The sequence below is a fragment of the Pezoporus occidentalis genome, unplaced genomic scaffold, assembly GCF_034315485.1.
Source record: "Pezoporus occidentalis ecotype Australia unplaced genomic scaffold, CSIRO_AGI_Poc_V1 ctg11, whole genome shotgun sequence".
Lineage (NCBI taxonomy): Eukaryota > Metazoa > Chordata > Aves > Psittaciformes > Psittacidae > Pezoporus > Pezoporus occidentalis.
Genome location: NW_026912886.1, coordinates 6,129,958 through 6,154,709, shown reverse-complemented (window position 1 = coordinate 6,154,709; position 24,752 = coordinate 6,129,958). Strand labels below are relative to the sequence as shown.

The 24,752-nt window shown below is 39.5% G+C and overlaps 1 long non-coding RNA gene across 1 annotated transcript in view; it reads right to left on the bottom strand.

Moving 5' to 3' along the window:
- Positions 1-6,628, bottom strand: part of LOC134168723 (uncharacterized) — a 369,372-nt gene extending 362,744 nt beyond the window's left edge. Inside the window, exon 1 of the long non-coding RNA XR_009966646.1 lies at positions 6,431-6,628. This is a non-coding gene — a long non-coding RNA (uncharacterized LOC134168723). The remainder of the gene's footprint in view (positions 1-6,430) is intronic.
- Between the last annotated feature and the right edge of the window lie 18,124 nt (positions 6,629-24,752).

Genomic DNA, 24,752 nt, shown 5'->3' with positions numbered 1-24,752 from the left:
GATAATAAACCCAGAGTCATCCATGAATTAACGTTTACTACACTTAAAGATTTCCCTATATAATTCAACTGGATAAAGCAAGATGCCAGCACTTGATGGATTATTTATTAATTATTTATCAAAGAACATTAAGTGGCCTGTATCTGAGGTTACAGACACTCCTGATGACTACACAAGTGCTAGACCGGTATGGAATAAAACATCCCAACAAGAGGGAACAGATAATGTACCACAGCTGACAAGAGGTGCAGAACTGCGAATGGACATATGGATAAATAATTCATCCGTCAGCTCTCAGGGACTTACCTAGTACAGCAAATATCAGATCATTATGGGTGTCATGAAAGAAAGTGGGAGGGAAGACCAGGTGTTTAATTTGTCTGCAAAAACTTTCCGATTGTTTAGATGTTTTCTAAGCTTTCTAAACAGCTGGAATTAAAGCTATTCATCAGCCACTCACAAACAAAGTAAGATTCTGCCACAGTGACTTTCTGCAAAAGTATCTCACAACTGTCATTAAACGCAGATGGCATATTTATGAAAGAAAATGTTACTTTGCGAAAAGCTTGGTAGAATTTTTCCCTAATACATCAGCAGCTTGATGATGCCTGGAGGCATCGCCACAGAACTGTGCAAAGCCAAAAAAGATCTGGTTTCAGTTCCCACCTCAGATTCCCAGGATCAGCAGGAAAAAATCTTTAATGATTGCCGGAGACTTTCCTTATGCTGCTTAATGGGATGCCCTCTGGCCAAATGAATGCACTCAGTGGGTTCTGAATATAGCCAGGTTAAAATCCACAGTATTTCTTCCTATGATGCATAGAAGTAAGAATACCTCCATCTGACACCTAACATGTGGCATATTGGCAAGCATTATAAGTGATAAACAGAATGCCTGTTACCACTTTTCAGACATAAGCACTGATGGATGAAGGCCCAATTTAAGAAAATTCCCCTTCATAGATCCAAATAAGAGGTAGAATAAAGTTAGCATGATATTCATAAGACACTTAATGGGCATTGTCAGATGCTCAGACAATGGGGCTGATATGCTTGGCTGCTGTGCTTGTATATACAATGGTTTGTATATGGACTTTATACACATTTCAAAACCAAGGAACTACAATTCACAAGTAGCTTTGCCAGTTGAAGGATAGCCAAAGACAGAGCCAGAGAGCTATGCATGGAAATCAGGCGCCAACTCAGGGAAACAGTTTCTGTTGTAAAACTTTTTCATTACCTTATTCATTAACCTTAAGCATTAAAATATTCATTACCATTTCTTGTGCAGTATGTTCATGTCACATCACTTTCAATCATACATTCTCAGTATGGTGGAGTCCAGTTAAGATAATCCTCAAAATGGCAAACAGAAAGTGAACCACTCTGGAGCTTAGTGTTGTAACAATTTCAGACAACTTTGCTGCAGCTCCAGGGCAGGCTTCATAGAATCATAGAATAGTTAGGGTTGGAAAAGACCTTAAGATCATCCAGTTCTAACCCCCCTGACATGGGCAAGGACACCTCACACTAAACCATATCACCCAAGGCCTCATTCAACCTGGTCTTGAACACTGCCAGGGATGGAGCATTCACAACCTCCCTGGGCAACCCATTCCAGTGCCTCACCACCCTAATAGGAAAGAATTTCTTCCTTATATCCAATCTGAACTTCCCCTGTTTAAGTTTTAACCCACTACCCCTTGTCCTGTCACTACAGTCCCTAATGAACAGTCCCTCTCCAGCATCCCTATAGGCCCCCTTCAGACACTGGAAGGCTGCTATGAGGTCTCCACGCAGCCTTCTCTTCTCCAGGCTGAACAGCCCCAACTTTCTCAGCCTGTCTTCATACAGGAGGTGCTCCACTCCCCTGATCATCCTCGTGGCCTCCTCTGGACTTGTTCCAACAGTTCCATGTCTTTTTTATGTTGAGGACACCAGAACTGCACACAATGCTCCAGCTGAGATCTCACAAGAGAATAGTAGAGGGGCAGGATCACCTCCTTCAACCTGCTGGTCACGCTTCTTTTGACGCAGCCCAGGATACAGTTGGCTTTCTGGGCTGCAAGCACACACTGCCAGCTCATGCTCATTTTCTCATCAACCAACACCCCCAAGTCCTTCTCCACAGGGCTGCTCTGAATCTCTTCTCTGCCCAACCTGTAGCTGTGCCTGGGATTACTCCAAACCAGGTGTAGGACCTTGCACTTGGCATGGTTAAACTTCATGAGGTTGGCATCAGCCCACCTTACAAGTGTGTCAAGGTCCCTCTGGATGGCATTCCTTCCCTTCAGGGTACCAACCGAACCACACAGCTTGGTGTCATCGGCAAACTTGCTGAGGGCGCACTCAATCCCACTGTCCATGTCAGTGACGAAGATGTTGAACGAGACCGGTCCCAACCCCAATCCCTGAGGGACACCACTCGATACTGGTCTCCAGCCGGACATTGAGCATTGACCACAACTCTTTGTGTGCGGCCATCCAGCCAGTTCTTCATCCACCGAGTGGTCCATCCATCAAATTGATGTCTCTCCAATTTAGAGACAAGGATGTTGTGTGGGACAGTGTCGAACGCTTTACACAAGTCCAGGCAGATGACATCAACTGCTCTACCCCTGTCCATCAGTTCCGTAGCCCCATCATAGAAGGCCACCAAATTGGTCAGGCAGGATTTCCCCTTAGTGAAGCCATGCTGGCTGTCACCAAGCAACTTGTTGATTTTCATGTGCCTTAGCATGCCTTCCAGGAGAATCTGCTCCAAGATTTTACCAGGCACAGAGGTGAGACTGACTGGTCTGTAATTCCCCGGGTCATCCATTTTCCCCTTCTTGCAAATGGGGGTTATATTTCCCTTTTTCCAGTCATCAGGAACTTCACCTGACTGCCATGATTTTTCAAATATGATGGCCAGCAGCTTCCCAACTTCATTTGCCAGCTCCTTCAGGACCCACGGATGGATCTCATCAGGACCCATGGACTTGTGCACGTTCAGATTTTTAAGATGGTCTCAAACCAGTTCCTCTCCTACAGTGGGCGCAAGATCTTCATTCTCACAGTCCCTGCACCTGCCTTCCAAGACTTGGGTGGTGTGGTCAGAGCCTTTGCCAGTGAAGACCGAGAAAAAGAAGCCATTCAGAACCTCAGCCTTCTCCAAGTCCTGTGTAGCCCAGTTCTCCCGAGAGCTTCCTGGGGGGGTCTACATTCTCCATAGTCTGTTTTTTATTTGCTACATACCTGTAGAATCCCTTCCTGTTATCTTTAATACCTCTAGCTAAGTTTAATTCTAACTGAGCCTTAGCTTTCCTAACCTGGTCCCTAGCTTCAAATGCCTCTGTGTGTGAACAGACAGCTTTGTTTTAACCTTATATTGACCATTAGAGAATTTTACTTGACAGTACTTGTTCTAAACATATTTTGCTTTTTTCTCTTTGCACAAACTTTTATAGGCCTTGAACTCTATACAGAGATCCTAGTACAGGTGAACTGCTGTCAAAATAACAGACGTTACAATGCTGATGATGCATCACCTAATTCTGCTGGCCTGCACTGTCACAACCAACACCTACTATCTCAAGACAGCTGGTGAGAGACATCCTATTCCTGTAGAAAATTCCAGATCATTCTGCAGTGTGACACTTAACAAGAACATTTCTTCCTTGCAGCCCTACAAATACTATCATGATGATACTAGTAGAGCATAAGCAAGCTCCATCCATTATACCAGCAGTTATTTTTTTTCTTCTAAATATTATTTCCTCCAATTTTATTCCAATGTGTGATCGGAAGACATAACATTGTACGAAGAATCGGTTTCAGAGGCAATCTCTGTTTGAGAGGTGCAGAAGTACCTGTAGAGCTTGACCTGATACCAGTGAAATTAACACATGCTCACTTCCAGACCTGGATATAATGCAGTCAAAGAGGCCAATGCATAGAGTAGATCTTCACTTCCTCATCCTTGATAGCATAACCTTCAAAACCCCACTGAAGACCTCCCACCAGGCGCTCTGCCTTCACTTTTTCTTTTCCACTTGTCACAAAGCCAGACTCCAGTTCAATAAGACCATGGAATGAAATCATCACTGCATTATTCATTTTGGATGTAAACTTAATGTGGCAGATGTCACCAAAGTATTTCAGAAATAGAGAAAGGTGTTCTTACATGCCTTTCAGCAGCAAATACTTAGATATTTGCTCAGAATAGTACAGTGGATCTTTTGAAGAATATGTAAGCATAAAGGAAGATTTATACAGCAGTTTCACAGTCAGCAAATCAAATATCTCTTATCAAAATGTGACCTATTCAAATGGCAAGTGATGTCGTGAAGAGAGATCATCCCTTAGCTGAATACGTGTTAAGTTCAACAAAACTGTCAAAGCCGTTTAAGGCAAACAGCCCATTACAGGCCATGAATGTTGTAAACTATTAGCACTGCCAAGGTAATGTGGGATAATTTCTCCAGAACTGAGAAGCTGACATGTTGTCTTTTGACTTTTCCTCAGAAATCTACAGATAGATCACCTGTGCAGATGACTAGCTTAGCAACAGAAGGGTTCTCTGACTTCTCAAAACAGCCAACATGAAAACAAGTGAAGGGCAAACCTGTATAGGCTACAGAAATCACAGCAGCAAGAAAAAAATTGCAGCAACAAAATCTCTTAAGGATTCCATAATTGTGTACTGCTCTGTAGTAGAAAGCTTAGAAAAACTGACTGAAAGACTGTCAGAAATCAGGATGCTGATTTCTCTGCCAAAAGTAGAGATATATTACAGCATTGACTCCCAGAAGTAGAACACGTAATCCCCAGGGAAAGCAGAAGTTTACATGATTAAGCTGCCACCATTTAACTTACTAGGCAGTTGATCAATACCACACAAGAAAGGCCACAAATTGCTTTAGGAAATACTAACAGGCATCCTAAGGTAAATCTACTCCCTAAATTTGTGCCCTAGTAGAATCTAAACTAGTAGAAGTGCTGCAGTTGCACAGAATAATATACACAGAAAATATATTCTGCATTGTTATCTCTATATTCTAATTATAATAGCTAACCATGAGTCAAAAAAGGTCTTCTAAACATGTATGACTGTTACAAGGCCAATAAAAAAGCCTGAGGTTCTTCAGTAACAAAAAGCAGCAGCTCATCCACTGTACCTATCAGAACAGGCATTTTGGTACTCTTGCCACATGCAGGTTTAACACTGCCAGAGTGTCAATGACACCTTTAGAATCATTACTAATTTACTCTGACACAAAACAGGCCCTAAATACATAATCACTTCATAACAGATGCAAAGAGATTATGAAAACAAACAGGTGCCCCATAGGAAACAAACAGAACATGATCATCTAACGGAAAGCAAATATTCTATTAGACCTTCAAATGACAGTTCTGATATAAAAAATGGCAAGAAATCACATAATCTGGCACTTTCCATGACTTTATCATCAGTATATTATCACAGCTCATCAAATTCTTACTGGTTTTGATATCATAACAGTTAAAGAGAACAGAGACTGAGTTCACTGTTCAAGAGGCTGAAAACAGATATTTTGTCCCACTTGAGTTTTAAAATACATAAAAGTTTTAAAGACCGTACACCACAAAGCGGTTTTAAATCACTAAGTACAAGGCCATAGGCCACTGCTTTTCAAACTGAAAGGCATAGATCTGTACTGCCAAGTGTGAATTAGAGTGCTAAGGAACTAGTAAAGTTAACTATTAAAGATAACTTGCTGACTTATATTAGCAATATACATGCTCCCTCATGTCAATCAACAAAAAATTGGAAAAATACCCACTGAACAGTGACTTGACTGAAAAAGCATGTGACAGCCTAAAAAATTAAGAGGGAAATATCAAGAAATGCTGAACACTGATTTCTAGCATTTCTAAACAGAGTGGTTTCTTTTTTAATGTATTATTTGTTCCAAGCAAAACATCTCAATCTTTGTATTCCTTTACAGAACTGACCTGAGTTGATTTTCAGCTGACTCCCCCAAAAAGGTTTTATTTCTTTTTATTTAAATAAATTAACAAAAAAAAAAAAACCAAGACCAAGACACCAGGTAATGCCCATTTTAGCTTAACTCAGCCATGTTTTTCACACCTGCTTTTCACTTTTGCCAAATAACAAAATATTCTGCAATTCACAATGTTCAGTGCCTTCACAACAGTTTTATTTCAATCCATATAGCTCCTAAAATACTGTTAGTCACAAAAATGCCAAAGGTTTCTGCATCAAGGTATAATTTCATTAAGCCTTACTTTGAACTTATTAGGAGAATCTCTGGCTGAATTTTATGCAGATCAAGTTTGCTTTGAGATTCAGATTCAGTATGTATGAAAATTACTTTGTTTAAAGCTACAGTATTCAAAGATTTTCTGCCTAAGGGAGCCCCTTTAACTTTCAAACTGTACTTACCGTATGTTGTTATGTGAGCCTCGAGTAATCCTAACTCTCTTCTCCACACTGCAGTGTTGTTAACGTTCACTGATATCTGTTCTCCATATCCTGGTATCTTGGAATTTTCCCCAACTGAACTCGGCCTCTAGAGGTTACTCATTCATCCATTTTCTGGTAACTCATATGTTCACTTGGGATTTCTGAAAGAGACAGCAAATACTGCAAAAGAAAAAAAAAATAGAAATTTTAAATGCATTTGTCCTGGCTACATTTACTACTTTCTTTTCTTTGTTTTACAGTAATATTCATTTAATTGAGTTTCATCAGCATAAATGAACATAGAATGTGAATTTTTAATTTGCATCTTTCAAGTATTCACACCAGAAACTAGGCAGGTTAGACCCCTATGGATAATGAGGAGAAATACAATTTTATTGGTGAGAGCTGAATAAAAAGCATGCATCCTGATGCTTCAAAGCATTACCAAAACAAATCCAGAACAGATACCCTTAGCTCTATAAATAACATTGGACACAGATTAAGGAAAAACCCTTACTTCCCATATTTGTTCCAGAAATTACTTGATGATACTACATTCTGAAGCAAGTTTATGAGAGAGACACTAAACACATACACACTTGACTGCAGAGAAAGCTAAGTTTCATCAATTATTCCATGGTAACTCTGCATGTTTTTAGCTCATAAAAGGGTGAGGTAGTTTATCGCTCAGCAAAAACAAATGCAATCTATCTTGTATTTTTTCTTGGATTTATCAGGGTATGAACATGCACAAGGATGTTTCCCATGTAGCAAACCAACTCAAAATTACCCCAGAGTGACCTGTGTGCTCATACACTATGATAAAAGGCAGCCCTTGCTATGCTGCACAAAACAGCAGCTCAAGCTTATATGGCAATACTCTTATGAGTACCCAGCCTCAGAACAGAAAAAGCAGTAAGGGAGCACCCACACTCAGCTCAAATCACACAAGCACATCTTAAATAAAAAGAAAAAATATTAATCTGAGAAAGTTGCAGGTCCTAGAAGATATTTCACTAAGAAAAAGGTGCAATTCATCAAGTAAATTATTCATTATAATTTATCATCAATACACATTAATAGATGTCTATAAACTTGCAAATGGATCCGTTTTCAACATGCTTTTCAGGATAACTGAAATGTTTAGGAAATCATGGCATTTTAACAAAATGTTACGAGGCAACATCTTGATATGCTATGTAATAATTCATAGGGACACAAACGTCCTTCCTTCTGCCTATCAACTGGCAGTTACCATTTAAATGATCAGTCTGGCAGTTCAGAGTTATGAGTCAAGAATGAAAACCTAAGTATGCAGAAGCAGTTCCTGATGGAGGCAGGGGGATGCTACAAACGCCCCTGCTCCTTTTTGCACTGCTAGCTACTGGAAATCACCAGTTTACATGACATGGTATCTTTCAAGTGTGTACTGAGAAGTGGAAATGAATTTGTCATTTCAGGGTTAAGCAGCCATTAAAGGAAAAAAAATACAGCCCTAGAATTTTTACATTCAAACTTCATTTCTAATGTAAATACTGTTGACCATAAACATCTGAAAAAATAGTTTTTTGTGAATAATGAACTTTTTCCCAGCTAATTCCATTTAGTGCCTTTGATATAGTAAATGCTGCAATAAATGTCTTATTACAAGTAATTGCAAATAAATGCTAGAATACTATATCCATATCCTTTCTGAAGGGCTTATTCGCACAGCCATCCCAGGTAAATGTTATTCCTACAGAAAAAGAAAACCACAGACCATAAGCAAGACTGCAGCGAGTGACAGACTTTACTGGATCATACCATAGTTTCCTAGGAGATCTAGAACTTGTCATCACAGCCACTTGCTATTAAAGCTCAAACATTTTAATGAAGAAAACTGAAGCAGTTTGCTGTTGCAGTCTGCATGGCATTAATTTATATGATGGACTCCCCTAAATGACAGACATTAAATTATGAAACAGTTTATGATGCATATGTGCTCTCCATGGTCTGTTAATATCCTTCCCCAGTTCCAACTTCTTCCACACACAGCAAATATTACCAAATGTCTTCAGCCACTTACAAAACTAATAGAAGTGCTTCCTTTTCATTCCCTCCATTTAAAATGGTGCTAGGGTACATTTTGGTAACAGGAAAACACAGTATGCAGACAGGATAAAACAGATCCCCTTTTCTGTACTGTTCATTCTAATGTAACAGCTAATAAAGCAGATGAGCAAGGTTTTGCTAAGAACTGGACAAAGAGTGAAAATATTTCTATTTTAATTAATGCCATCATGAGGTCTGGAGGACAAAATATTTCATTTAGCTGCTTAGGATGTATAGAAGGACAAGCTTTGTGCCTTGTCTCCAATACACAACAATCAAAAAGCTCTGCTATATGGGCCCTATGGGAAGGTCAGTCAGCCTCCACACTCACTCAATCTAGACCCCTCAGTTAAACTGAAATCTGATCTTCAGATCTTAAACTGTGATCTGGCCTTCATTTGATGGCTCTACTATACAAAATGAGGACAAGAAGTATAACCAATCTAAATCACTATCAGCTCTGCCTTAACTCAAGGCAGTACCTGGGAATAAAGGGCCATATGCCACTGCCAAATCTTCAATCTGCACTTTTAAAAAAGAAGTAGTTTTCAGTTCTTCTTGTGCCTCCAAAGTCTTTGTGCATGGTATTCCAAGTCCAGGGAAAGACAAATAAGGTTATACAGAAAAAAACATTAAAACTTTATAAACGATATTCAGAAACTTTTTACATTTAATCTTTCCCTAAAAGTGTTTCACATATTTCACATTTGGTAGAAGAGCACTGAATGTTTTGCACAGCCACACACTGAACAACATATACCACACCAGCTTGCTATACTCTATTGCGTTTATCACAGTAGAAACAAACATGCCAGGTTCAGAAAACACTTCTCAAATTTAGGGGACAAAACCATTTCCACGATTTCAGAAGTACTTTCATCTTTTCAACCTCTTGGCCCCCCAACTTCCCCTCAAAAATGCAACTACATCATTGGACACAACCAGGTTTAAAACATAGCACTCCATTCATAAAGGCAAGATTTATTCATGCCTACTAGTTCATGTATATTTTCATTGCAACTATATCTAGGACTGATTTCAAGTGTTCACAACACTTCAGAAACAATGGGCAATGCTGCACAGTATGTTCTAAATACCTAACAGATATCCAGGACCTCTCTAAAAAAAAATCCATGCATAGTAAGGATTCCATGGCTCCCTGTATAGTTAGTAGATAAAAACTTAATTGAAATATTTCTAATATGGTTTTAAAAAGACTAGCTTGCCAAGCATGAAAATGGCAATTCTGAAGCAAGGTGCTATAAACAAACCTAAAATCCAGACAAAAAAAAAATCTTCTCCAATGTGAGCTTTTACATTGTCTGAAATAACTAAAAAACACAGGCTTTTAATTAAAATTCAGCTTTTAATGGAACACAGACAACAGCAAAATTCTGTGTTGAAAGAGACTGGGGAAAAGACAGTTCTTTGCTAAATATTGCAAAGTTCAACATCAATTTTGCTGTTTTGCAAACACAAACGATTTTCCTACAAAGCTTGGCAATCTTATAATCAAGTTGGGTTCTTCCTACATAATATTTTTACTAAAAAGGACTCTGGTAACTATCTTTTCTCTGCTGGGTTTCAAATGGAACTGTGATAGGAATGTAATAATGGGACACAATGAGGACTATGAATCAGGTCAGCATAGCTTTTCAAAATCCCTTTGAATGTGAGTTCTTAAGCAGATGTTCTTGGTTAGGAATCTCTGATCTAGTGTCTACAGCTATGGAGTCCTTACAAACTTTTCAAGGTTGAATGTCTTTGGAAGCCTTGAGTTTCCCAACTACAGCACTGAGCTAAAACCTCTGTGAAAAAACAAGGTGGGAGGGAGGTGGGAGGGAAAGGAAGAGGTTCAGCACAGCACACCTTACTTCTAGTTTCCCTTACCTGATTCTAGGAAAGATGAAGTTATTTACATCTTTGCTCAATCCACTTCCAATGCAAAGAAATCAAAATGTTATTCTTCACATTTATTAAATTTATTCAAAAGACATATTCACTTGGATTTTTAGTTCATTTATTTAAGAATAGTATGAAACATTAGGAAAAACACAAATTATATACTCTCAGAGTATGTATCTATGGTCAGACTTCAAATGTCAAGTGTTCTCATGTCCTTGCTTGCTTAATGAAGTATTAAAACCATAATGATAAAGATGAATTGATTAACAAGCTTTAAGGAATAGGTATTAAAAAGTAGAAGAATTAAGAAATACACACCTGAAGGACAGAAAAAGCTTCCCCTGAAAGAATATTATGAAACTAAGGCTGAAGTAGTGCCTCTACTAACGACCATATTTTCAATCAATGTCGTGGCTTAAAACCAGGCAGAGGGCTCGTTCACTCACTCCCGCCCCCCCCCCCCCCTTCTTCCCCACCCCCTACTCCCGGAGGGACGAAGAGGAGAATCAAAAGAATGCAACTCCCACGGGTTGAGGTAAGAACAGTTCAGTAACTGAGGTATAACACAAATCACTGCTGCTACCACCAATAATGATGAGGGAAATAACAAGGGAAGAGAATACAACACCTCAGCACCAGCCGACCGATAACTCCCCCCCCCCGCCCAACCAAGCTCTTATCGATACCTCCTCCAACCCTGCAGTCTCCCAGCCCTTCCGGCTAACTCCCAGTTACATCCTGGGCATGACGTGCTGTGGTATGGAATACCTCTTTGGTCAGTTTGGGTCAGGTGTCCTGTCTCTGCTTCCTCCCGGCTTCCCCTCCTCCCTGGCAGAGCATGAGGCTCACAAAGTCCTTGGCCAAACCAAAACATCCTTGTTATCAGCTCTGTTCCCGAGCTGAAAGTCAAAACACTGCACTGCACCAGCTACCAAGGAGGAGAAAAATGACTGCTACTGCTGAACCCAGGACAATCACTTATACCAATGAAAAAGCCCTCATAGTCTGTGCCATGGGTCTGCCCTCCCCTGAATTTTCCTGGAAAATTTCAGTCAAAATACTGCAGCCACTCCTGAGAAAAAGGCTGTGGAAACAGCACTCTTAGAATGTTCAAACAGTCTGAAGACTTCTAAGAAACACCATGTTTTAGAATAAGTACTTGCAATTTGGGCCTTTAGCACCCTCAATGAAAACCCACTCAAAAGTGTCCAACTTGCGGTTGGTTGTGGTTTGTGCACTGACAGCTTCAGCTGCTGTACTTCCCAACCTTTCTGTCTGTACTGGACATGCTCTAGGGGCCTGAGAAGGTCTTTCTCTGCAATTTCAGCTTACTGTCAAACTACAGTCTAACAATCTGAACTAAGGCCAGAGGTCTTTGCTGCTCTTTCAATACTTTCCTCACTAAGTCCAAGCAAGACAGAAGAGGCAGCTCTCAAGCTTTCAAACTCAAACACAGACGGGGATGACCAATTCTTCAGGGGAACACACTGGACAGACAACCTTGAGGAATAAAAAAGAGACTGAAGAAGAGTGAGGAAAAGACAGATTGAGGCCCAGAGCATTTGGGCCAGAAGGACAACGGAGAGCAAATGGAATCAGATCTACTCAGAAGCATGTAGAGTGCTAAGCAGAGAGAACAGGGTAGAATCCAGAAAAGCTGAAGGGGAGACAAAGTTGAAGAACAACTCCCAGTTAGGAGATATCTGGGAGTGAAGTTGGAGGGAAAAGAAAGACAAAAGCGAAGATATGGAAGTCAGACACTGTAGCTGGGTAAATAAGCCAGGTTGCATAAAATACGGGCAACGCATGTGAAAAATCTGCTTCATGAAGACTACAAGGTTTTATATAAGAAATCTTTTTTTTCCCTTTCTCTAATTTCCTATTACATTAATTATTTACATAATTTTACTACTTTCCTCTGAGGCTAAGATTACAAAACTTCTCTATCTGTGATTTCCAGCCCTTTGGCTGACATGGCTGCTCTGAGCCCTAGAAAATCCTTCAGTACTACTTCTGGGCTGTGGTGTGGACACTTAGTTATGAATTGTTTAGCTTCCCCAGGTATAGAAAAAGAAAAAAGTTCAGGAAAGAATTTTATCAATGCACTCAATTGAATGATGATGTCAGAGAATCTGTCATTTACTCAGTCTTTTACTATTCTTTTTTGCCTTCCTCTGTTAAAGTTCTTGAGTATCTGCAGGGAACTGAACCTCAAAGTGCTAGGAGGAATTTGATATGCAGAGAGCAGTGGTAGCCAATTATAAGAACAACTTTATGGCTGCACCTGTAGTTTTAAATGAGCAAAATAATTCCTCACTCCAAGAATACACTTTTCCCCCTATGTTCTATGTATCAAACACAAGACCTAAAAGCCAGAGTTACTCCTCACACAACTTTCCACAAGGACCTTGTGTCTGCCAAAAGCAGTTAGCATCATTAGTACAGAGATTAAGCCAAATACTGTTTCTACAGCAGTTAAGAGATATTTTCAGGACCAACATATTGAGTTCTAAGGGGTAGGGAATGTAATGGCTCAGCAGACCATGCAAGTGTACTAGAGGGTGAGAATTTAATTACACCTGCAAAAGGAGGAGTGGAAGAAAGTTTACAAAAGCTTTCAAATTCATCACAGGTGCAACAGCAGAATAAAACATTCAAACAAACTAATTATGCTTTAAATATTCTGCACACATCAAGAAAAATTAGGTTCAATTTCCACTCCCAAACATGTTACAAATGGTTTCATAATATTATCAGGGATTTTTTTCACTACAACTGAAGTTACTGTAGGGACTCCTCCAGTTTCCAGTCTATTACTGGACAGTAACAAATCCAAAGCAATCTGCTGTATTATTTATGCTGAGATGTTTTATAAGACTCTCATCCTAAGTAAGAAGAGATTTGGCCATCCAGGACATTGGGTCTTTTTCTAAGGGTAATTGCTTACATTCTTGACCTTGATCAAAATTCAGTGAAGAGAGAGGAAAAAAAAAAAAAAAAAAATCAGGTTTCATTCCGTGCTCATCTATGGAACTTGTGCTTTGTCTTGGTCCTCCTCCTCTGTGAAGAGGAATTATTTTGGAGTTTTACACCCCCCTGAGTACTCTGATGACTGAAACAGCTTCCAAACTGTGGCCTTCAGCCCTTACTCCCCCCAGCCGCAGGATTCCTGTGAACCTAATGCTCACAACTCCAATACCCTGAATAGCCTGTTTCCAAGCTGCCCCCAAAAGCCTATTTTCTCAAGATTTCTGAAACCAAAATGTTCCCCTAGATAAAACTTTAATTAATAGGTAGCAAAGGCTAAGTCCAGAAACTAGTTTTTAAAAAAGTGAAAACATGCCAACGCTCACAGCATTTGCATCTCATTAACAAATTAATCAATGGGATTTCCTTAAGGATTATTAGAATAAAAGATTCCAATGAGAAAATGTTCTTTGAACTATATAGATATATATATATTTAAAAAAAAAAAAGCACAAAGCTTTCTTTAATGTTTTTCATTGCATCCATTGCTTCTGGCACTCATCAGAAGAGCTCTGACAGCTGCACTTCAATTTTCAGATTTCAATATTGCCTTTCATAGGTATGCTTTGTACACATCTGCCTTGTTTCTGAGCCTTATTCTTCTAAAATAACCACTCACCTGGATCTAGTTTTCACTGCCAATGGCCTGAACAAGATGATCACTTAATGTGAAAGGACCCATGAAGCAGTATGAGAGAATGACATATCACAGTGTCAAATTTTGCAAGATTGTTCTGTATTACTTAAGTTCATGTCACTGAATCACAGTCTGGAAAACTTACTTTTGGAACTTACTACTAAGTTTTGGAAGACAGGTCTTAATTGAAAAGTTCATTTCCAATGAAAATGTGAGGTGGTGAAAGGTTGGCTGAGCAGACTAGATCATTTGAGTCTTTATTAATAACATGAGTTCATTTTAATTCAGTGAAGCACATAATTGGCATCAAGCTTTTCAAGATCAGCACTCTCTTCTGTGACTGGAATTTGTAATATTTTATGGCTTTTTTAATGTTTTGGTAGATGTTTTTATTATTTGCATTTTTAAATTAGGTTACTGTTAGATAATTCAGACTACTTATAAGCTTGTTGATTTTATTGAGCCCAATGATATCCACTGGCGAGTGATAAATCTTTGTAAGTCTAAACCTGAATTCCTTGTAACTACTTTGCAGTCATCTAGCACTATGGCACAGAGATGAACAGGTTCCCCTGAGATTACTCCACCTTGAATAACCAGGAGAGGGCAACAGGGTCAGTTACTGTTTCAGTTTACCCCACTGATTCTGCATGTAAATCAATTTACCAGAAGCTTAGAAAGTGCTTTAATGACATTTATTTCCATGCCTTTATCTCTGCAATTTCAGTTATTCTTGATGTAGGACAATGAAGTTCAGAAGTAAAAAATACTCTGGACACAATGGAAATGGTCCTAGCCATTCAGAACAGAAATCACTACTCTGCAAGTACAGGAACTGTCTAATGTATGCCATAATGACACCATCCATTTTTCTGGGATATTTGTCTACAGAAGAGATATGCTTAAAAAAAACCTGAGTAATAGAGATCACTCAGTCACAGGTCCCATTCTATTGGATATGAGCTTTATTAATAAGGTCCTGAGTACTTGTGCACTTTTATTGGGAGCAATGCCAGGATTTTCTGAATAACTGCCTTTTTTTTTTGCAAATCCATAGTTTGATTTTCAGACCAGCTCTTAGAAAGAACCTGTGATTCAAAAGTCTCAGTTTTATTTCATTAGTCTTTTAGGCACTGGCAAACTTTGGCCCAAAACAATTAACAATTAGTATTTTTCAGCTAAGTGATTACCTATTAAATTCTCCTTTGTTATTTTACTTTCCACAAGCTGGTTATTTCAGTTACTACACATTGGGAATCTGCAGGTCTAATTTATTTGAAAGAAATGAGGCTTAGTACACAGGTAAAGATAGAAGCGGCCTCAAACTGCCAGTGGGTATGCTGCAATTACCATCGTGCATCTCTGCACAGGTTTACAGCCCTCATTACCGAAATCTTCTGATTAAACAGAAATAACATATTGGAACAGGCTAACTAAAAGTGCTTAAGGTTTTCTTAGGATGCTTTCAGAGGCATAAATGAGAACTAGCTACCAATCTAGCAATGGAAAACCATGACATTTGAATGTTCAGAAAGCCTCAAACTTGCTATGACTGAGCAATACAGTGAGATTTTTTTTCTCATTTTATTAGGTTAATAGAGCTCATGAGGATGGCAAGAGGAGCCATGTTGTATGGCTGATGCAAGCAGTAAATTCTGACTTTCAGTTCTGCCAGGACTGATCAGTAATCCTCATGGCTCTACAGCATTTTCTTGGCTCCAAACACTAGTCCTCAAATAGCAACAGAAACTGAACCCTACAGAGCATGTGAAGTCACACGAACTCTAAAACCAAGATTCTGGTTTCTGGAGCAGCATCTCACTAGAGCAGGAGCTTAGCTGGATCCCTTCCCACACATATTCTCTGAAACCAAGTATGAAAAACTGTCAAAGAGAAGACCTGACAGAACTTTGTTGAGATGAACTCAACATTCAGGCTCAATTATATGCACTCATTGCACACATAATTGTTTTCAAATAATTCAGAAATACAGGATATCTTAGATTCAGAGGATGTTCTTCAAGAGCCTAAAGGGAGAAGAAAGGAGGCACCAGAAGGATAGACAGTAGCTTAGGACAAAACTTCATGAGAAATATTTTATGCATTCCCTCAGGTCCTCAAGGTTTGAAGTCATAACCAATCATGCTACTTTTACTTTAACATACTTTCTTAACCAAAGCACTGAATGTGAAATTGACTCCAAATTTAAATTCTATATTTTTACAACATTCAGACAATGGAGACACATTTCTTTTATCTGTCCAAAGTCACTCACAATTTACTCTGAAAGAACCTGCAGAAATAATCCCAGCCTGTTTCCTGCCATCCTCTCAAAAATGCAATTTTAAAAGTGCTAACACAGTGTTTTCCTTCTAATGAATTAAAAAGTGCCATTAGAGATTTTCTACTAGACTGTTTTCTTTTACTTGAGGACTTAAATCTGAACTCTCTCTTCTCTTGCTGTGCCAGCAGCTATCATTGTACTGCACAGCACTTCTTTAGAGAACATATCTGCAGACCAGAATTTTATAAAAGAAAAAATGCAACTTTACAGACCACGTGTTGCACTTAAAAAACACATGGATGACTGCTCAGGGCAATGCCTTCTACTGTGATAGTAAAAACTTTGAAGATTGGTCCAGCTCCTCGTATTCTGCAATCTGCTTTGTGTAAAGGGCAGTATGTAGCTGCACTGTAGCGGAGGTAGATGAGGGACAGGATGGAGTGTCACCAATTAGTGCTTTATCTGCTAGAGATCCAGATTTGCTTTCCTACACAGGAATCTCAGCCCCACTAATATCATGCCCTTCTCATTCATCACTTTTGCAACAGCCTCTAGAACAGCTTCCCTTCAATCTTTCATTTCAAAACCTTCCAGAATCTCAGCAGACCCCTAGGTGGCTGTTAAACACAAAGCACAATTTATGAAGCAATGTCAGCTGTGTTCCAGTTCCAAGAACATGCAATGGCAATGGACCACTTCTGGCTGTCCACCAGCTCTTAAGCAGCAAAGTGAAAAGCGCTATTATCAGCATCCCAAGCAGAAAAGGACACACAGATATAAAGCCTGAGGTGGGCTGATGCAAATCTCATGAAGTTTAACCATGCCAAGTGCAAGGTCCTACACCTGGGTCGGAGCAATCCCAGGCACAGCTACACGTTGGGCAGAGAAGAGATTCAGAGCAGCCCTGTGGAGAAGGACTTGGGGGTGTTGGTTGATGAGAAAATGAGCATGAGCTGGCAGTGTGTGCTTGCAGAGCAGAAAGCCAACCGTATCCTGGACTGCATCAAAAGGAGCGTGACCAGCATGTCGAAGGAGGTGATCCTGCCCCTTTACTCTGCTCTTGTGAGACCTCACCTGGAGTATTGTGTGCAGTTCTGGTGTCCTCAGCATAAAAAGGACATGGAACTGTTGGAACAAGTCCAGAGGAGGCCACGAGGATGATCAGGGGACTGGAGCACCTCCCGTATGAAGACGGGCTGGGGAAGTTGGGGCTGTTCAGCCTGGAGAAGAGAAGGCTGTGGAGACCTCATAGCAGCCTTCCAGTATCTGAAGGGGGCCTATAGGGATGCTGGGGAGGGACTCTTCATTAGGGACTGTAGTGACAGGACAAGGGGTAGTGGGTTAAAACTTAAACAAGGGAAGTTCAGATTGGATATAAGGAAGAAATTCTTTCCTGTTAGGGTGGTGAGGCACTGGAATGGGTTGCCCAGGGAAGCTGTGAATGCTCCATCCCTGGCAGTGTTCAAGGCCAGGTTGGACGAGGCCTTGGGTGATATGGTTTAGTGGGAGGTGTCCCTGCCCATGTCAGGGGGGTTGGAACTGGATGATCTTAAGGTCCTTTCCAACTCTAACCATTCTATGATTGTAAGCCAGTCAGTCTTCATGTGATCAGAAGCTTTGTTTAAAGCAGATAAGGAACCATGCCAACAGTACATGTGCTGTAATTTTTTAACATGTTTCCTCTCACCCGCTCATGCACACTGAGGACAGCAACACAGAATCAAATCATCGCAGTGCACTACAGCTAAATTCAGGTCAAAATAGTTCCCTGTCACTACAATATAGTACAAGTGAAGCAGGTACTTAAGCAGAAGTAGCACTGAGGTCAAACATATTAGCATACTTAAAGGATATACAAAATTGCTGTTTATTATGCATTTCCTTCAGAGAAATAAGTTATGTCAAATAAGAAACAATACACATCTAGAAATGTAATGACAGCTGTAAATAAAGTTAATAATTGCTTCAAAGAGGAAAGAAGTGTTGTTTGGGAGGCACGGTGAGGAAATTTGTTCTCATTTTATGTGCTACACCAAGATAAAGTGCATACTCTTAGTAGGTTATCTGATCTAGCCTCATTATTATTTCTCTCACATTTATGTAATTTTAAATACTGAAATCTATAATCAAGGCTACACTTCAATACTAAATAAGCAATTAGCAGTCAGACAGTAATATTAAGTTGACATTTCATAGGGATCTGAAAATCCTCTGGACCCAAAGTTCAGCCTGTATAATATACTAACTGTGTACACTATTTTTTAAGTAGCACAATGTTTTCCAGCTAATTTGACGATGTAATACCACAATTTTAAAAGGCTAATTATATCACTTGGAGAGGACTGTCCCCATCTCATGACAGGGTACAGGAACTCCATATCTCAGATTACCTTTAAGTTCATTCCTGGGATGACAGGAGACCTAAATTCATTAACTTCAAAAAAACCTACAGTTTTGTTCCTGTAAAGGAAATAGGGGCCCCAAATTTAAGTACTCTCTCTTTCACCTTTCTGATCTTTGTACACAGTGTTACCTAGGTTTGTAACTTAGCTTTAGAGACTATACAGATGGGACGCTTCTGCTTGTAAAAGGATGGTCAGTTGTTGACAAGAGGAATTCCCCTTTACTCCTTATACCCTGGCATAGCCTCTGATACTGAAGTTGAATCACATGTTCAGATAAAGCAGCCATCATTCTCACAAATACTCAGGTTTTACTAACTCTAATACGTACATGTTAAAGAAGTTTTAAACCCAGCCTGTTCTTGCAAGAGACACTTCTATTTAAATCTTTGTTGTAGGACAGATCTCCACCAGACAACTGAAAGTTTCTAGGCTCTTCTAGACCTGCTGCTATAATGTATTTTGCCTTTGTCACTTCTGAAACATATATTCATATCACATTGAAGCTCAGCAGCTCCTAGACCACTTACGAACAACATTTATCTTAACCACTCCAAGTCCTTACAAAAAGCACACACTTTTCAAAGGCTCCTTCCTAACAAAACCAGTCTTGATGGTGCTAGCCAAGTATGTATTCATATCAGGATAGACATCTGCATGAATAGCAGTAAGATGCCATTACTTCTCCACATTACTTCGAACAACAAGGTGATATATCCATTTTTGCGAGAACAAGTCCATACCTCTAGGTGTTCTCTGGAGATACTACCATCTTCCTCATGATTATGTAGGGATAACGAAGTTATAGCAATAGAAAATAGGCTTCTTTTTTGTTAATAGAAGATGACATTTTAACAAATGAAAGCAGCATTATTCTACTACAGTAGTTGCACAGATGACAGCCAGGAACATGTCAGGAACATTACTTATAGATAACTGCAATATTAAATTTCATGTTTGGTTTAAAATGTAACAAACAAAACCACCAGTTTAAAAGAAAAAATTACAGTTCATAATAGCAAAGTCCCAGTTTCATGTTATGGAATTGCAGGCATTTCTGAGATCACAGGACAGGAATCTTTCACATAGTCACAAGAGGAAACAGTCATTCTTAATGTGATTACTCCACCCAATAATTGATGGTCTAGTCAAGCAGCAGTCAGTCTTATCTTTACTAGTGTACTTTCCTTTTCTTGTGTGATCAAATGCTAGTCAGTAAACAGCAAGCATGAACCACCCTGTTCAGCAGCCAAAACCTAAGAGTAATGCAAGGACACAAAAACGAGAACAATATCTTATAGAGCCGACAGCCTTTAGATTATTACCATTTTCCCACGGGGACTGGCTCCAATATTTCTGCCATGACACTGAGTTTTTTGATGGAGATATTATCATTTACATTTTCTGCAGTGCATGGGATTTAGCCACAGGACTTATGCAGCTAAATCTCGTTCATGCAATGCCTGGCAGATTTAAATGGAAATGATTAATTATTACCTTTTAGCAATAAACAATACAGAGTTCAGGAGAAGTCCTTCAGGAAATTACCCCTTAATACTTGCCCCTCAGTGTTTTATAATAAAAAAGTTCATTGCAATAATTTTTCACAGATGGAAGTTTCTCTTTTTCCTTTATTCTCCTTATCTAACATTCTTTGACTAAACCTTTTGATTTATATTTTTTCTCATGGGTCGAAGAGATCATCATCTCCACCAAATTCTTTAGTAGTGATTATAATTAACAAACACAGCCTGAGCTACATTATTTACTAGCTGGGCATCTGGCATTTTCCCTGCAATCCATCACTGAAGGTGACACTGAAACACTGGGAAAAAAAAAAAAAAAAAAAATCCAGAAAAATCAGAGTTCTCATTTTTTTACATTATTAATTTGAGAGACACCAGGCTGCTGTTCTTGGTGAACTAATAACAACACTCATTTGCTTCCCCCCCCCAACTTCTCCCCAACAAGGTCATAAGCAATTTCAGATTATATCTAAGACTCTGCCTATAGCTACAATGAGGATTCTGCTAAAATTTAAATAAGCAAACACTCTTCCTTTATATATGCTGATGCAGCTTTTTGAAGGCATTCCCAAACCCCGATTACATAATTATAGAATTATTTAGGAAATTCACTCATATGGCCAGAGAACTAAACTCCAAAATATACAGCAAGCATTATAATAGCTTGCTCTAAGTTGATTTTATAGAAATAACATCTAGTTTGTGAAATAAAGATTAAATAATAGTGGTCTCTGCAAAAGAGCTCTGAGCTGATTTCACATTATGAAGTGCTGCATAGTAGATGTCTTACTACCAGAAAAGACTGAGGTTAATGCTTAGTGATAAGACCACCACAGTTCATGATACAGGTCATCCAACCTCCAAGCAACTGAGGGAAGGAGCTGAAAATGTGGAATGCAGGAAGCAGCTTCATAAATTGGATGACTATCTAGACACATCAACCTTCTAACTTTTTTGTCCTTGATCATATGTTGGAATATTTCTGAATGTTTTGAATATTCACTCTAGCAGGAGTGGATAAAAAGGGTGGGAAGGAGGAGAGTACGAGGATAAAAAGTTGATCTCCCCACTTAACATTCTTATTTGTTACAGACATGCAAGCACATTCTATCTGGCTTAAAAGCAAAAAGAACTTAGGTTACAAAGGCAATGAATGAGTTAACTCAGGAAGCAAAACAGTCAAGATAGTCTCTTCATTTCTGCACTGAGTCTATTTCTGCTCACCTACACCCTAGACATGAGAATGTACTGCATTCTCATTTTTGCAGGAGATGAGAGCATTGTAAAACATTCCATTCAGCCACATCTCCAGCTGATGTTGATCATCCAGTCCATTGACCCTTCAAGCTTGACCAAGCAATTCCATCAGAAGAGAGCTGGGGGCATAATGCTCTGGATGTTCAAAAACTGTGACCTCCTGGAATACCACCCACTACCAAACTTCTTTAAAGAGCCTTTGTCTACATAATGTGCTTAAGGCTTAAAAGCAGACAAAACTTCAGATGTGAAAGGCATGACATGAGGAGGCATATTAACAGGCTGTGTAGCTGTAGTAAGGGAAACTGCCACTACAACTAATGACCTCAGCAGAATTTAGGCTCCTGCTGAGAAAAGTAGTGTAAGTGACATTCATCTATATGTACAATATTACTGCTTGCTGCAGATCTTAAATTCCTTAATGAGCTATTACTTCAGCATCCTGAAAGAGTTACCTGGGCACTTCATTTGGGGATAGAGTAATTCTTTTCAGAGAAGTGATGCTGGAAATCATCTAAGAATTCGTGGCAAATGGTGATCTTATTTGTGATGCTGTAGGATGTTCCTTTCCTACAGAGAGAGAGCACCCCTAGGATATGCCAAGTACAAAGGAATTTAAATAAAACAAGTAACCTACAAAACTGCACAGCCAGATCTCAAGGGGACCACACAAAGTGAAAGCACCAAAGTGATATTATAAAAAAAAATTAAATAAACCCATTTATTTTTGAATTAAAGAAAAAAATAAAGAAATCCACAAAACCTCCACTCAGCTCAAAAGAAGATGTGACAGTCATTTCCATAATGCATTTTCACCTGTGGGCTCCAAGCTGCCCTGTAACAGTAGCAGAGGGAATCCAACAATAAAGTCAGATTAGTCAGGGAAAAGCACATCACAGAAAATAAGAAGAAATTGAAGGCTGCCATAATGTTTATTTGCTGACCAACTCAGAGCCTGGAAAAGTACAGGGATACAAAGGCAACCATGCTTTGCAATCAATGCTGACGAAGGGAACTGAATGTGCGTTTCAATGGGTATTGTTAAAATAGTATAGTATGGCAGCACACGTTCAGCTTCTGATGGAGCATGGGTAATTAGAAAACCTGAAAAAAAATCCAAAAATGGGAAAATTCTGATATAAACTTTCTTGGTAGGAAAGAGTTAACATCTGATGTTGTTTGTGGATATTCTTAATTGGCAAGCTGCACATTACATTTTAAAACAGATTTAATTGCAGTATGCTGCATTCCACTGCAAACAGTATCGCTGCAGTACCACCAAAATCACATCACAGAATATGTCCTGAGGATAGGCAAAAGTGATAAATTATTTTGCAGCAGTAGCAGGAGAGCTGGCTGATTAATTTTAGCTACAATGCTGATTACAGCTACAATGTTTTGTTGCTCTGAGAAAAAAAAAATGGCCAAATTATGACATTCCACTGACTTCAACAGGAATTCATTCAGGCCAGAAATATTTTAGGGAAATGCACAACTGTTCAGTGATATTTGACAGTCTTGCATCTACATGACATAACCAGGATATATTTTTCCTGCTCATCTTCTCAAACTCTTTTTCCAGGTTCTCTTTTTCCAGCATCTCATATACTGTAATACTTCTGCCTTCATCATCTTGCAGTTTGCCTTGGGAGGTCTCTTCCACCTTCAGTGAGGAAGGCCATCTTCCTCTATCTCCTCATCAAATTTGAAATAAAGCACCACTGAGCTTTACCCTTCTCTGACAGAAGAGATTCCTTTTGTCCACCACATAAACCAAACAATGTTATTGTTTTCTTCCCAATCTCTTCCTAAACACCTCATTTGCTCAGAGGGCTGCAGAGGGATGCATGATGATTAGGCTAAGGATGAACTATGACAGCTGGCATAGGAGACTGACTGCTATTGTGTCTCTTCTTTGCGGGCCTCTAATCTATTTTATATGAGTCAGCAGATTAAACTGTTTCAGTTGGAAGGGACATGCAAGCATCACCTAGTCCTACTGGCAGACCAATTCAGGGCTGACCAAATCAAAGCATGGTAAGGGCATTGTTCAAATGCCTCAAACACTGACAGGCTTGGGGCATTGACCACGTCTCCAGGAAGGTGGTGTCTAGGAAGCCTCTTCCAGTGCTGGACCACCCTCCTGGTAAAGAACTGCTTCCTAGTGTCCAGTCTGAACCTCCCCTGATACAGCTTTGAACTATGCCCAAGTGTCCCATCACTGGATAGCACCATCTCCCTCCTAACTTCCCCACCTCAAGAAGCTGTAGAAGGCAATAAGGTTGCTCCTCAGTCTCCTTTTGTCCAAACTAGACAAGCCCAAAGTGCTTAGCTGCTTCTCATAGGACATCCCTTCCAGGCCTTTCATATTTCACTGGAAAAATAAATAAATTAAAAAAATAAAATAAAATAAATAAAGGGGGCAGATTATGTCTAAGTATCTACTGTAATTGTATCCCGATTCAGGCCTCTTAATAACACAAGCATGACAAACATCAAAGCTGAAAAGCTGAAAGGATTACACAAGAACTAGTAACAGTTGCAGCTTCCTTATCTGGTGAATTGCCGATCAGGAAAATTTCAGATACTGCCTCTCATGCAGTGGGGTGCATTTCCACTATCATAGGATTCTTAGATAAGATCAACCTCAATGAACTGTCCTCAATTCTGGGCACCCTCACATTCTGTTTTCTCCCTTTTTCTCCAAATTGCCCTCTCTCCTTCAGCACTGATTGAATGACTGTTTAATTGTAATAATTTTAGCATTGCCTTTGCTGCTCACATTAGAGATGTCACTCATTCGGGTGAGAAAGCAAAGATTAGCAGTGCTTAGTTTGCCTTTCTGTCCTTGCATGGGTCCTAAAAGGAGGAAGCTCTAAAGTGCCTTAAGGGGAGTTACCCCGATATTTGCTACTGTGAACTCCGAATGCCTCGAGGCAGAAGGATCTTGTTACCACAATATGTTTCACAGGATTTTGCGACCACTGACAGAAATGTCCAAAACATGTCTTGCAGAAAAGAAACAAGCAGAGAATTTCCAGAAAGAACAAGTTGGCAATTTTATGATAACTGGAAAATTGAACATGTCTATGCTCTACTGACAAACCATCTTCCTACCTGCCTAAAAACAATACAAGGGCCAGCCTTGTATTCTCACTGTGCAAAGACGAAT